Source organism: Bubalus bubalis, chromosome X (genome assembly GCF_019923935.1).
Source record: "Bubalus bubalis isolate 160015118507 breed Murrah chromosome X, NDDB_SH_1, whole genome shotgun sequence".
NCBI classification, from domain to species: domain Eukaryota; kingdom Metazoa; phylum Chordata; class Mammalia; order Artiodactyla; family Bovidae; genus Bubalus; species Bubalus bubalis.
Window position 1 is genome coordinate 126671470 of NC_059181.1, and position 13519 is coordinate 126684988.

Below are 13519 nucleotides of genomic sequence, written 5' to 3' on the forward strand. Positions count from 1 at the left end.
GAAACAGAAAGAGATTCATGGACACAGAGAACAGACTGGTGGTTGCCAAGGGGGAGGGAGGTGGGGGAAGGATGGAGAAGGAGGTTGAGGTTAGCAGATGGAAGCAGATTGCACATTCTATCATGTGTGGAATGAACAAACAAGGTCCTCCTTATACCACAGGGAACTATATTCAGTATCCTATGATAAAGCATAATGGAAATGAATACATAAAAAAGAAATATATAACTGAATCACTTGGCTGTACAGCAGAAATTAACACATTATGAATCAATAATAAATAAATAAAACTGCATGCCTGGACCAGCATTCTCATTCTGTTTTCCCTCCTCTGCTTGCCCATCACATGCCTCTCTTCTAGCACAACACATAAACTACTGATTTATTATATTATTTGTTTATTCCTGTCTATCCCCCACTAGACTGTAAACATTTTAGTCTGCTTAGTTCACTGTGGTATCCCCAGCTCCTATAACACTACCTGGAACATAAGCTGGATCTCAATAAATGTTAGTGAATGGAACGAACCAAGTGCTTGGCACACAGTAGGTACACAGAGAATGGCAGCCTTTATTATTGCTACGCTCCCAGAAGAAACGTTATTGGAGGGGAGTCAGTCAAGGAAACAACAGTGTATACTGCTGAGCCGCCATCCATCGAGTTGATGAGATCAGGAACCTGGGAGACATTCTAAATCAACTGCTTGCTTCTTCTCTCCCACTCATTCTCTGTAACTTGTTAGTTGGACCATTCACTCCTAGCAAGGCAGAAAGAGAGAGATGGGTTTCTTTGTATCTTCATCCATATCACATCAACAGATCTTAGGTTTAGGTGTTTCAAACTCCCAATTTCATGTGCACTTGTAAGTATTAAAAGACAACTGCCCTGGATGTTTTGGGTACTCTTTGCTATTTCCCTTTTACTAAAGGATAAGTAAAAAGAATAATTATGTGGTGCAGTCACTATGGAGAGCAGTATGGAGGTTCATTAAAAAATTAAAAACAGAGCTTACCATGTGACCCAGCAATCCCACTCCTGGGCCTATATCCAGAAAAGAGGAAAACTCTTATTTAAAAAGATACATGCACCCCAGTGTTCATAGCAGCACTGTTTATAATAGTCAAGACATGGGAACAACCCAAGAGCCCATCAAAAGATGACAGGTTTAAGAAGATGTGGTATTATACATACAATGGAATATTACTCAGCCATTAAAAGTGAAATAATGCCATTTGCAGCAACATGGATGGACCTAGAGATTATCGTACTAAGTGAAGTAAGTCAGACAAAGACAAATACTATGATATCACATGATATCATCACTCCTTTGTGGAATTTGAGAAATTGTACAATGAGCTTATTTACAAAACAGAAACAGATTCATAGACATAGGAAATGAACTGATAGTTACCAAAGGGGAAAGGGGAGAGGAATAAATTAGGAGTATGGGATAACAGATACAAACTACTATACATAAAACAGATAAGCAACAAGGATTTACTGTGTAACACAAGGAACTATATTCGATGACTTGCAATAACGTATAATGGAAAAGAAACTGAGTCATTTTGCTGTACACTTGAAATTAACACAGTATTGTAAATCAACTATACTTCAATAAAAATATGTAAGACTTATGTGCGTAATAAATAACCTAAGATGTAAAAAAAGAGTAATAATGAATATTATTTTCACTTGCTATGTGTTGAACATGTCAGTAATATAGTAAGAATTATTAACCCCATTTTAGAGGAGTTAAATGGGTCTCAGTAAGAGAGAGCAAGAGGATTAAGGTGTTATATGCCCGTAAACACAGAGTAAGCTGGGTACCAAAGCCTGTGAACTTTCCATTATATATTTGAAGTAAAAGTGTCGACATTAATGAGAAAACCTGTATCACAGTAGAAGATCAGTTATTGGGGCAGGGGTAACAGACAGATATGAACATCTGATCAATTTCCTGTTCATCAAGTACAGGTTAAAGCTGTTTAAAATCTGTAAGTGAAAGAACTTAAATTTTACTAGAGGGAACATGATGGAAGTTGATTTTAAATATCCTGAATGGACCAAGATTAATTTAGCTCAGGGAAACATAATTGAAAATAGAATCTCTTTAGTATCACTGATCTCTGAAACTCAAGAAATTGACACATAAACTTTTTCCTTCTTTGTCTGCCAGAATGTTTGGTAAAACTATTTTATTCATGAAATGATTTTAGAGTTGTTATAAAAGTAGGATATTTAGAATACCATAATATTATATAAAATTTTTATATGGTTAATATTTTAAAAGGCATCAAAGTATACAGAAAGAATAAATAAGCCTTGGGTAAGTACTGAACATTTGGCATATTTCTTTTAAATCTTTTTTCTAACTTTGAGAGTGTGACTGTAGATATATGTACAATTTATTGAGTAAAATTTGTTCTTTTTCTATTAATAAGTAAAATAACTTCAAAAGCACAAAATAAAGATTGGTAAAAGAGAAGTAAGGGGGTGGTAACATCTGAGCAAATATAAAAACATACCAAGAAAACCTACAAGAAGTAAACTGTTACTGGCTGACAAATAATGATCATTAACTGTAGTAAGTAAGATTATTTTCACAGACAAAGCAAAAGAATTGGTGGGAACATTTCTGAAAATAATGAGGGACATTAATGCAAAATCTGAAAGGGTTAGGAAAGGAAAATGATAAGAAGAACTTTTTATTTTTAGAGGATACGAGTGAAAGGGCAGAACTCAAGTTAAGCTAGAAGATAGTGAGTGAGCTTGGTAGCTGTAGAGAGGAAGACATGATTATAAATTCACCCAGGCCCCAGCCACATCACAGACTGACCTTACAATTAGAATGCAGGGATCCTCTGCCCTGAGTAAAGTAGCTAATTAGAATAAAACAAGAGTGATGAGAACCATGGCAGGGGGAGCCAGGGGACAGAACACAGAGAAGGGCCCTATAATCCAGGGGGTCAGAAATATCTTCTCACAGGGTGTCAAGTGTAGGCCATAGGACTAGTATCCTCAGCAACTGGGAGATCAAAGGGATCAGAGCGCTAACCAATGTGAAACCTACCTACCTTACCATTATGGTCAGAGAGCCCCAAGCAGGCAGTCCAAGAGGACAGAGGAGCACACTGTTTCCAAGTTGAAGTTCTTGAGCTGTTGTGCTGAGGTCTCAGCTGCATTGGATGTCAGTGGGGACTTCAAAACCATCAAGTGCCAACTCTCCAAATATCTCCAACACACCTGTTGATATGTCAAAGTTGAATTTATCGCTTACCTCTGTAAGCGAGAACCCCCACCTCACAAAGCTTTGCAAGTGTTTTAGGGAGGAAGGAAGTTCCAGTGGATTGAGAAATGAAAGCACGGTTTATGGTTGAGTGTCTTTTAATCTGGGACTTGATTAGGATTGGAGTAGGGACCTTGATCAGAGAAGGCGATGGCACCCCACTCCAGTACTCTTCCTGGAAAATCCCGTGGACGGAGGAGCCTGGTAGGCTGAAATCCATGGGGTCGCGAAGAGTCAGACACGACTGAATGACTTCCCTTTCACTTTTCACTTTCATGCATTGGAGAAGGAAATGGCAACCCACTCCAGTGTTCTTGCCTGGAGAATCCCAGGGATGGGGGAGCCTGGTGGGCTGCCGTCTATGGGGTCGCACAGAGTCGGACACGACTGAAGTGACTTACAGCAGCAGCAGGGACCTTGATGGACTTCCCAGGTAGAGCTAGTGGTAAAGAACCTGCCTGCCAATGCAAGAGACATAAGAGAAGTGAGTTTGATCCCTGGGTTGGGAAGATCCCCTGCAGGAGGGCAAGGCAACCCACTCCAGTATTCTTGCCTGAAGAATTCTATGGGCAGAGGAGCATGGCAGGCTAAAGTCCATAGGGTCGCAAAGAGTCAGGCATGACTGAAGTAACTTAGCACACACAGCATAGATCATGAAACCAAAAGTCTGGGATTGGTGGAAGCTGCAAGGGGAGGATTTTGAGGAGGGAGACTTAAAGAATTTCAGAGTGTAAACTGTTGATGCGTTCTGCAGAAAAGTTTATGGATCTTTGGGGAGGATGCTGTAGTGAAGAAACCATTTGCCTGGACAGAGGAGTCCTGGAAAAGTCAGTCAGTCAGTTCAGTCTCTCAGTCATGTCCAACTCTTTGCGACCCCATAGATTGCAGCACACCAGGCTTCCTTGTCCATCGCCAACTCCAGAAGCTTGCTCAAACTCATGTCCATCAGGTCGGTGATGCCATTCAACCATCTCATCCTCTGTCGCCCCCTTCTCCTCCTCCCATCAATCTTTCCCAGCATCAGGGTCTTTTTCAATCAGTCAGTTCTTTGCATCACGTGGCCAAAGTACTGGAGCTTCAGCTTCAGCATCAGTCCTTCCAATGAATATTCAGGACAGATTTCCTTTAGGATTGACTGGTTTGCTCTCCTTGCAGGCCAAGGGACTCTCAAGAATCTTCTTCAACACCACAGTTCAAAAGCATCAATTCTTCGGCGCTCAGCTTTCTTTATAGTCCAACTCTCACACCCATCCATGACTACTGGAAAAACCATAGCTTTGACTAGATGGACCTTTGTCAGCAAACTACTGTCTCTGCTTTTTAATATGCTGTCTCGGTTGTTCATAGCTTTCCTTCCAAGGAGCAAGCATCTTTTAATTTCATGGCTGCAGTCACCATCTGCAGTGATTTTGGAGCCGGCCAAAAATAAAGTCTGTCACTGTTTCCATTGTTTCTATTTGCCATGAAGTGATGGGACCCGATGCCATGATCTCTGTTTTTGAATGTGGAGTTTTAAGCCAGCTTTTCCATTCTCCTCTTTCACTTTTATCAAGAGGCTCTTTAGTTCCTCTTCACTGTCTGCCATAAGGGTAATGTCATCTGCATATCTGAGGTTATTGATAATTCTCCCAGCAATCGTGATTCCAGCTTGTGCTTCATCCAGCCTGGCATGTCTCATGATCTACTCTGCATATAAGTTAAATAACAGGGTGACAGTATACAGCGTTAAGGTCTTCTTGTCCCAATTTGGAACCAGTCCATTGTTCCACGTTCAGTTCTAACTGTTGCTTATTGACGTGCATACAGATTTCTCAGGAGGCAGGTGAAGTGGTCTGGTATTCCCATTTCTTGAAGAATTTTCCACAGTTTGTTGTGAATCACACAGTCAAAGATTTTGGCACAGTCAATGAAACAGAAGTAGATGTCTTTCTGGACTTCTCTAGCTTTTTTGATGATCCAACGGATGTTGGCAATTTGATCTCTGGTTCCTCTGCCTTTTCGAAATCCAGCTTGAACATCTGGAATTTCTCAGTTCATGTACTGTTGAAGCCTAGATTGGAAAATTTTGAGCGTTACTTTGCTAGCATGTGAGATGAGTGCAAGTGTGTGGTAGTTTGAGCATTCTTGGGCATTGTCTTTTGGGGGGATTGGAATGAAAATGGACCTTTTCCAGTCCTGTGGCCACTGCTGAGTTTTCCAAATTTGCTGGCATATTGAGTGCAGCACTTTCACAGCATCATCTTTCAGGATTTGAAATAGCTCAGCTGGAATTCCATCCCCTCCACTAGCTTTGTTCATAGTGATGCTTCCTAAGGCACACTTGACTTCGCACTCAGGGATGGTGGGTTCTAGGTGAGTGATCACACCATCGTGGTTATCTGGGTCATTAAAATCTTTTTTTGTATAGTTCTGTGTATTCCTGCCACCTCTTCTTAGTATCTTCTGCTTCTGTTAAGTCCATACCGTTTCTGTCTTTTATTGTGCCCATCTTTGCATGAAATGTTCCCTTGGTATCTCTAATTTTCTTGAAGAGATCTCTAGTCTTTCCCCTTCTATTGTTTTCCTCTATTTCTTTGCATTGATCACTGAGGAAGGCTTTCTTATCTCTTTTTGCTATTCTTTGGAACTCTGAATTCAGATGGATATATCTTTCCTTTTCTCCTTTGTCTTTGGTTTCTCTTCTTTTCTCAGCTATTTGTAAGGCCTCCTCAGACAACCATTTTGCTTTTTGCATTTCTTTTTCTTGGGGATCATTTTGCTCACAGGCTCCAGTACAATGTTACGAACCTCTGCTCATAGTTCTTTAGGTACATTATCATCTAATTCCTTGAATCTATTTGTCACTTCCACTGTATAATCATAAGGGATTTGATTTAGGTATACCTGAATGTTCTAGTGTTTTTCCCTACTTTCTTCAATTTAAGTCTGAATTTTGCAATAAGGAGTTCATGATCTGAGCCACAGTCAGCTCCCCATCTTGTTTTTGCTGATTATATTTTCAGCTGCAAAGAATATAATCAATCTGATTTTGGTATTGACTGTCTGGTGATGTCCATGTGTAGAGTCGCTTCTTGTGTTGTTGGAAGAGAATATTTGCTATGACCAGTGTGTTCTTTTTGCAAAACTGTTAGCCTTTGTCCTGCTTCATTTGTATTCCAAGGCCAAACTTGCTTCTTACTCTAGGTATTCCTTTTCTTTTTTTTAATTTAATTTATTTTATTTTTAACTTTACAATATTGTATTGGTTTTGCCATATATCAGGATGGGGAACTCTAGGTATTTCTTGAATTCCTGCTTTTGCATTCCAGTCCCCTATGATGAAAAGGACATCTTTTTTTTTTTTTTTTTTTTTTGGTGTTCTAGAAGATCTTGTAGGTCATTGCAGAACCATTCAATTCAGCTTTTTGGGCATTAGGTGTTGGGGCATAGACTTGGATTATTGTGATATTGAATGGTTTGCCTTGGAAACGAACAGAGATCATTCTGTCATTTTTGAGATTATACCCTAGTACTGCATTTTGGACTCTTTTGTTGACTATGAGGGCTACTCCATTTCTTCTAAGGGATTCTTGCCGACAGTAGTAGATATAATGGTCATCTGAATCAAATTCGCCCATTCCAGTCCATTTTAGTTCACTAATTCCTAAAATGTCAAGGTCACTCTTGCCATCTTCTGTTTGACCACTTCCAATTTTCTTTGATTCATGGACCCAACATTCCAGGTTCCTACGCAATATTGTTCTTTACAGCATTGAAGTTTATTTCTATCACCAGTCACAACCACAGCTGGGCATTGTTTTCCCTTTGGTTCAGCCTGTTCATTCTTTTTGGAGCTATTTCTCCACTCTTCTCCAATAGCATATTCGGTACCTACTGACCTGGGGAGTTCATCTTTCAGTGTCATATCTTTTTGCCTTTTCATACTGTTCATGGGGTTCTCAAGGCAAGAGTACTGAAGTGGTTTGCCATTCCCTTCTCCAGTGGACCACATTTTGTCAGAACTCTCCACCTGTGACCCATCCATCTTGGTTAACCCTACACGGCATGGCTCATAGTTTCATTGCGTTAGACAAGGCTGTGATCCATGTGATCAGTTTGGTTAGTTTTCTGTGACTGTGGTTTTCATTCTCTCTGCCCTCTGGTGTATAGGGCTAGGAGGCTTGTGGAAGCTTCCTGATGGGAGGAACTTCCTGGAAAGGTAATGTCAGTGAAGACAGTGGACTAACAAAGTCACATTTATGTAGCTAATTCCCTGGTGGCTCAGACGGTAAAGCATCTGCCTGCAATGTGGGAGACCTGGGTTCGATTCCTGGGTCGGGAAGATCCCGTGGAGAAGGAAATGGCAATCCACTCCAGCACTCTTGCCTGGAAAATCTCATAGACAGAGGAGCCTGATAGGCTACAGTCCATGGGGTCGCAAAGAGTCGGACACCACTGAGCAACTTCACTTTCATTTAGTTTCTTAGTGTCCAGGCTGAGTGTGGGGATGGACTGTTTTAATTCTCATACACAAAACATTTTACAAATAATTGACCTTAGGTATGCGTTTATTTTGTAGTGTCATGATCCTTCTGTTCCCCTGAACCCCGGGGAATGACACCTACTCTTCTTATTAGGTGTTTGCTAAGCCCTGAGATACTAATTAAATAGCTAGCTTTAACAGTTTGCTAAGCCATTTAGGTTTATTTATTTAATTCTCACAAACACCTTGTGAAGTTGGCACTAATTCATTTTTTCAGAACGTCAAGAAAACACAACTTCAACAAAGCTGCCTGATTCTATTCTCCCCCCCCCCCCCGAAGGGATCCAGGTTCAAGATTATTTGGCCATTCTTTGGGGTCCTTTTACCTTTGGGAATTACTGAGGAAGTGATGGAGGCAGCCTCCATCTGCTCCACTTTGGATCTGGGTCACCGCCCCCCTTGGGATTCCTGGTGGCCCAGATGGTAAAGAATCCGCCTGCAATGCAGCAGATCTGGGTTTGATCCCTGGGTTGGGAAGATCCCCTGGAGGAGGGTATGGCAACCCACTCCAGTATTCTTGCCATGGGGAGCATCCTCATAAACAGAGGAGCCTGGCAGGCTACAGTCCATGGGGTTGCAAAGAGTTGGACACGACTGAGCAACTAAGCAACAGCAGCACCATCCACTTCCTTCGACATCGCGGCTTCACCCTGGGGTCGGTGACCCCTCTCATTGCAGAGGTCCCCGCCTCGGATTTGGCTGCTCGGCAGACCGGAAGCCACCCCACCCCCTCCCGCGCATGCTCCGACCATCTGATGCCCGCCGCGCCGGTTTTTCTGGTTTCCGGCTACCAGGGGGCGCTAGGACCCAATCGCACGTGCTAGGAGGGGCGGCGGCCAAGTGGTCCGGGAGCCGCGCGTTGGGGCGTAGGGGACCGTGGCTAGGAGCCCGGGAGGGCTGCGAGCCTACTCAAGCTGCTTTTTTTCTTCCATCACCTTCTCCTTTCGCTGTGCATGGGCCACGCAGTGGAACTGCAGCGGTGAAAACGACTGAAGTTGGGGCGCTGTAACCTCCTGGCAACCCTGAGGAGCGGCAGCGTGAGTTTCCCGGGTACCAGCAGGCCCTGGGAGGAGACACCTCACCCTGACTTTGTGGCAGTTTTTGCCATCCTGTAACGCAAAGGAGGGACTTGGTCCCAACCTTTCCCTTAGATCGGAGAGGTGCCCTTCCATCCTCTTGCCCTTGGAGGGGTGTGCTCGCCTCTGGAGTATCCCAGGAGGCGGGCCTGGGGGAGTGGAGTTTGTATCTTTCAGCTGTTCTGGCAGGAGTTCCTAGCCCTGTAAGCATTAACCAAATTGCTAGAAAACCCCCAAACAAAGAAAAATCATTAACATTTTCACAGATATGCTAGAATAGAACAATTCACCGTTTATGAACAGGGCTTGAGAGCTGCAAGAAATGAACTTGTTACCTGACTACAGTTTATTGCTTGGAGTAGGGGCCTAGGCACACTCACACTTAAACTGGCAGGCCACGGATTGTCCAGAGTACACACTGGGATCACCCAATCGGAAATGGATTCTACACCTCATCGTGCAGTATTCAGAGATGCTGACTTTGCTGTTTCTGTCAGCACAACCCAAAGCCCCAGTCGACAAAAATGCATCCGAAATTTCATTCACCACAGTTCTTACCAGGTCTTGCCATGGAGGACAAAAGTTAATTTAGATAAAAACGAAATAATGTAATAGATTAATGGTATAAGAGCCTTATATTTTGGATACCATTAAATTCACTCATTTTGAGTGTACACTTGTTTTTAGTAAACTTTAGTAATTGTCACCACAGTCCAGATTTAGAGCATTTTTATCACCCCACTCCACCCCCTAAATTCACAAAAGACTATTTGTAGTTTATCTCTCCTCCCACCTCTAGTCCTGAGCAGCCATGTAAACTGCCTTCTGTCTCTGTAGTTGCTTTTTCTGAACAGTTCATGTGAATGGAATCATACAATATGTAGTCTTTTGTGAATGACTTCTTTCACTTAACAATGTTTTTCAGGTTCATCCATGTTGTAACATATATCAGTACATCATTGCTTTTTATTGCTAAATAGTATTCCATGGTATGGATATAGCACATTTGTTACCCATCTATTGGCTGAAGGACATTTATTTCCACTTTTTGGTTATCATGAATAATCCTATTGTGAACACATATGGTAACATATGTGTTCAGTTCTCTTGATTTCACTGCTCTGCTCCGGTGCTGCCATATCACCCTTAGCAGACCCTTGTTATAACACTTAACACACTGCGGAGTAAGCTTGGGTTCATTTTCTGTCTCTCCTCTAGAGAGGGCAAGGACCATGTTCACTTGTTCCCTGGTCTAGGAGTGGTATTTCTGGATCATAAGGTAACTGCATGTTTAACTTCTTTAGGAATTTCCAGACTTTTCTAAAGTGGCTGCCATGTAATATTCCCATTGGTAAATGTATGAAGGTTCCAATTTCTCCACATCCTCACCAACACTTGTTTTGCCTTATTGTCAGTATCTCATTGTGATGTTAATTTGACTAGACTGAGTGGTAGTTGGTTTAGCTAGTTTTACTTCACTTTAATGAATACCTGTTTTACTATTTTAATGAAGGAGCTGAAATGAATAACACATGGTCACTCTTTGCAAGGAGCTAATGTATAGTTCCTTCAGGGAGACAGGTAGAGAAACAGATAATTACAGTTACAGTGTGTTAAATGCTCTGAAGGAGTTGAGCACAGCTCCCCACGAGCTGTGGGGAGCAGAAGAAACCTAACATAGGCTGGGGAGAGGATGGAGGAAAGTATTAATTTTTTTTTAATTGAAATATAGTTGGTTTACAATATTGTGTTAGTTTCAGGTGTACAACAAAGTGATTCAGTTATATACATATGTTTTCAGATTCTTTTCCATTGTAGGTAATGAATACATACAAGATATTGGATATAGTTCCCTGCATTGTACATAAGTCCTTGTTGTTTATCTATTTGATATATAGTAGTGTGTATCTGTTAATCCCAAGCTCAACCATAATGAAAAAAAGTGTAATTTTTCAATTCCATTTTTTTCATTAGTAGACCATATTACAAAACCATGTAATCAATTATTATTATATTTTGGGTTTCATCAATAAAAAATTATGGAAATTTGTTTTTTTCTGTTGTTATATAAGTACCTACATAGTATTTTTGATTTTGCTTCTTGGCCCATATAGCCTAAAATATTTACTATCTGACCTTCACAGAAAAAGTTTGCCAACTCCTGGTTTAGTAGAATAAACAGACATAGAAAGCAGTTGCCATGTACTTGTTGGGTGACCTTGGGAAGTCACTTTACTTCTCTGGCCTTGATTTTTATTATCTATAAAATAGAGATAAAGGGTGATGGGTGGATGAGATAAGCTCTAGAGTGAAAACCCGCCCATCCCCTAAATTTTTATAAATGATTTAGTTTTGCAAATATTTGAGATACTACTGTGTTCTAAGAACTGTTAGAGGTATTGAGGATACTGCAGGAAAAAATGTTCTTGTCCTGAAGAAGGATACTGCTCTAAATGAAAGGAGATTTAGGTTGCAATGTGTGATCTGAGATTGGATCTTTAATTTGAATAAACTAGCTTTATAGGGAATTTTGGGGGAAAGTAGGCAAATATAAGTATGGATGGGTCTTAGATAAGATGAAAACTTTTTTTTAAGTGTTTTGACTATGCCTCATGGCACCCCACTCCAATACTCTTGCCTGGAGAATCCCATGGATGGAGGAGCCTGGTAGGCTGCAGTCCATGGGGTCGCTAAGAGTCGGACACAACTGAGTGACTTCACTTTCACTTTTCACTTTCATGCATTGGAGAAGGAAATGGCAACCCACTCCAGTGTTCTTGCCTGGAGAATCCCAGGGACGGAGGAGCCTGGTGGGCTGCTGTCCATGGGGTCGCACACAGTCGGACACGACTGAAGCGACTTAGCAGCAGCAGCAGCATGGCATGTGGGATCTTAGGTTCACTGCAGTGGAAGCTTCTTAACATGGAATGGTAGAGGTTGATAATTGAGAAAAAGCAGTTATAGAGTTACAAAGCATTGTGTACATGTGTTATGTCATTTTGGTAGAAAATACATATATATATATTATATATACTTAGAAAAAGATCTGAAAGGATATATACTTAGCCGTTAATAGTGACAATTTCTGGGTGATAGAAATAGAAAGTTTGTTATTTTTAATTTAAATTTATTTGTTTTTAATTGGAGGATAATTGTTTACAATATTGTATTGGTTTCTGCCATATAGCAATATGAATCAGCCACAGGTATACATATGTCCTCTCTCTCCTGAACCTCCCGCCCACCTCCCTCCCCATCCCACCCACTGAGCACCGGTTTGAGCTTCCTGCAACATACAGCAAATACCCACTGGCTATCTGTTTTACATATGGTAATATATATGTTTCAATGTTACTCTCTCAATTCATCCCACCTTCTCCTTCCCCCACTGTGTCCACAAGTCTGTTCTTGTTTCTGATCTTTTTATTTTCTAATTTTCCACAATGAACAAATATACATTGCTTTTGTAAAAATAAAAGATTCTTTCTAATTTAAAACATAATCTGTCTTCATGGTGCTTACCTGCTAGTGCCCCTTTAAGTATTAATATTGCCAAATCTGTCATTTTTTTCCTAGGGAAACACAAGTAAGAATGGAGGGTGCTCTTCTCCCCAGAAGCTAACAAAGGGTCAGTCTTTCTCCGTGAAATGGCTGTAGAATATAAACAGAGGCTCCTGGCATTTCCCTGCTGGTAAGTAGAGCTTTCTTATACCCTGGGCTTTAAAATGGGGTGGGATTCTGTAGGATGGCTAGCATTAAAAAAGAAGGCCTAGCAAGGCCAAGGTTGACTATGTTCAGCTAAGCACCATGCCTAATCTGATAGTGGATACAGGTTTATCTCCTCCAGTGATGGACACATCAGGATACTGAAGCCAGATGTGATCAAGCATTTGAATCATGTAACTCCTACTCCTTTTATTCTAGGCCAGGGATCCATAGACCCTGACAGCTATTTTTGTAAATAAAGTCTTACTGCAACACTTTACATATTGTCTATCACTGCTTTTGCCTCGCCATGCTAGAGTTGAGTAGTTGTGACAGATGTAAGTATATGACCCACAAAATAAAAAAAATTACCATCGGGCCCTTTAAAAAAGAACAAGTTTATGGATCTCTGTTCTAGGCTCACAAGAAAACTGTCTTAGTAGGTGAGCCTGTGGGGGAGAGAATGCCCATTTTACAATTAAATTAATAAATTGATGTTCTAATTTATAAACTTCATTCTCTTCTAAGCTTTATTAGCATGTGTCAGTATTCCCAGTTTCAGATGACTCTAGATTACTCTTTAGATTGGATTTCTTTTTTTTTCAAATTGAAATAGAGTTGACATGAAATATTATGTTAGTTTCAGTTGTACTATATAGTGATTTGATATTTGCATGCCTTACAAAATGATCGCCATGGTTAAGTCTGGTAACCATCTGTTCCCATACAGTTATTATGTATTATGAACCATATTCCTTATACTGTATATTACATTCATGTGACTTATTTATTTTATAACTGGAGGTTTGCACCTCTTTATTCCCTTCATCTATTTTGCTCCCACCACCCTCCTCCCCTCTGGTAGCTACCCATTTGTTTTCTGTATCTGTGAGTCTGCTTTCATTTTGTTTGTTTTTTAAGATTCTA

General features: G+C 40.8%; 1 long non-coding RNA gene across 6 annotated transcripts in view; it reads left to right on the forward strand.

The window, feature by feature from the left end:
- Window positions 1-8352: 8352 nt before the first annotated feature.
- Window positions 8353-13519, forward strand: part of LOC102396410 — a 57804-nt gene continuing 52637 nt past the window's right edge. For 3 of the 6 annotated variants that reach the window (XR_006548515.2, XR_006548516.2, XR_006548518.2), the window contains exons 1-2: window positions 8362-8848; window positions 12464-12578. This is a non-coding gene — a long non-coding RNA (uncharacterized LOC102396410). Of the gene's footprint in view, window positions 8849-10105; window positions 10167-12463; window positions 12579-13519 lie in introns of all 6 variants that reach the window. The other 3 variants (XR_003106679.3, XR_006548519.2, XR_003106678.3) reach the window with 3 other exon arrangements.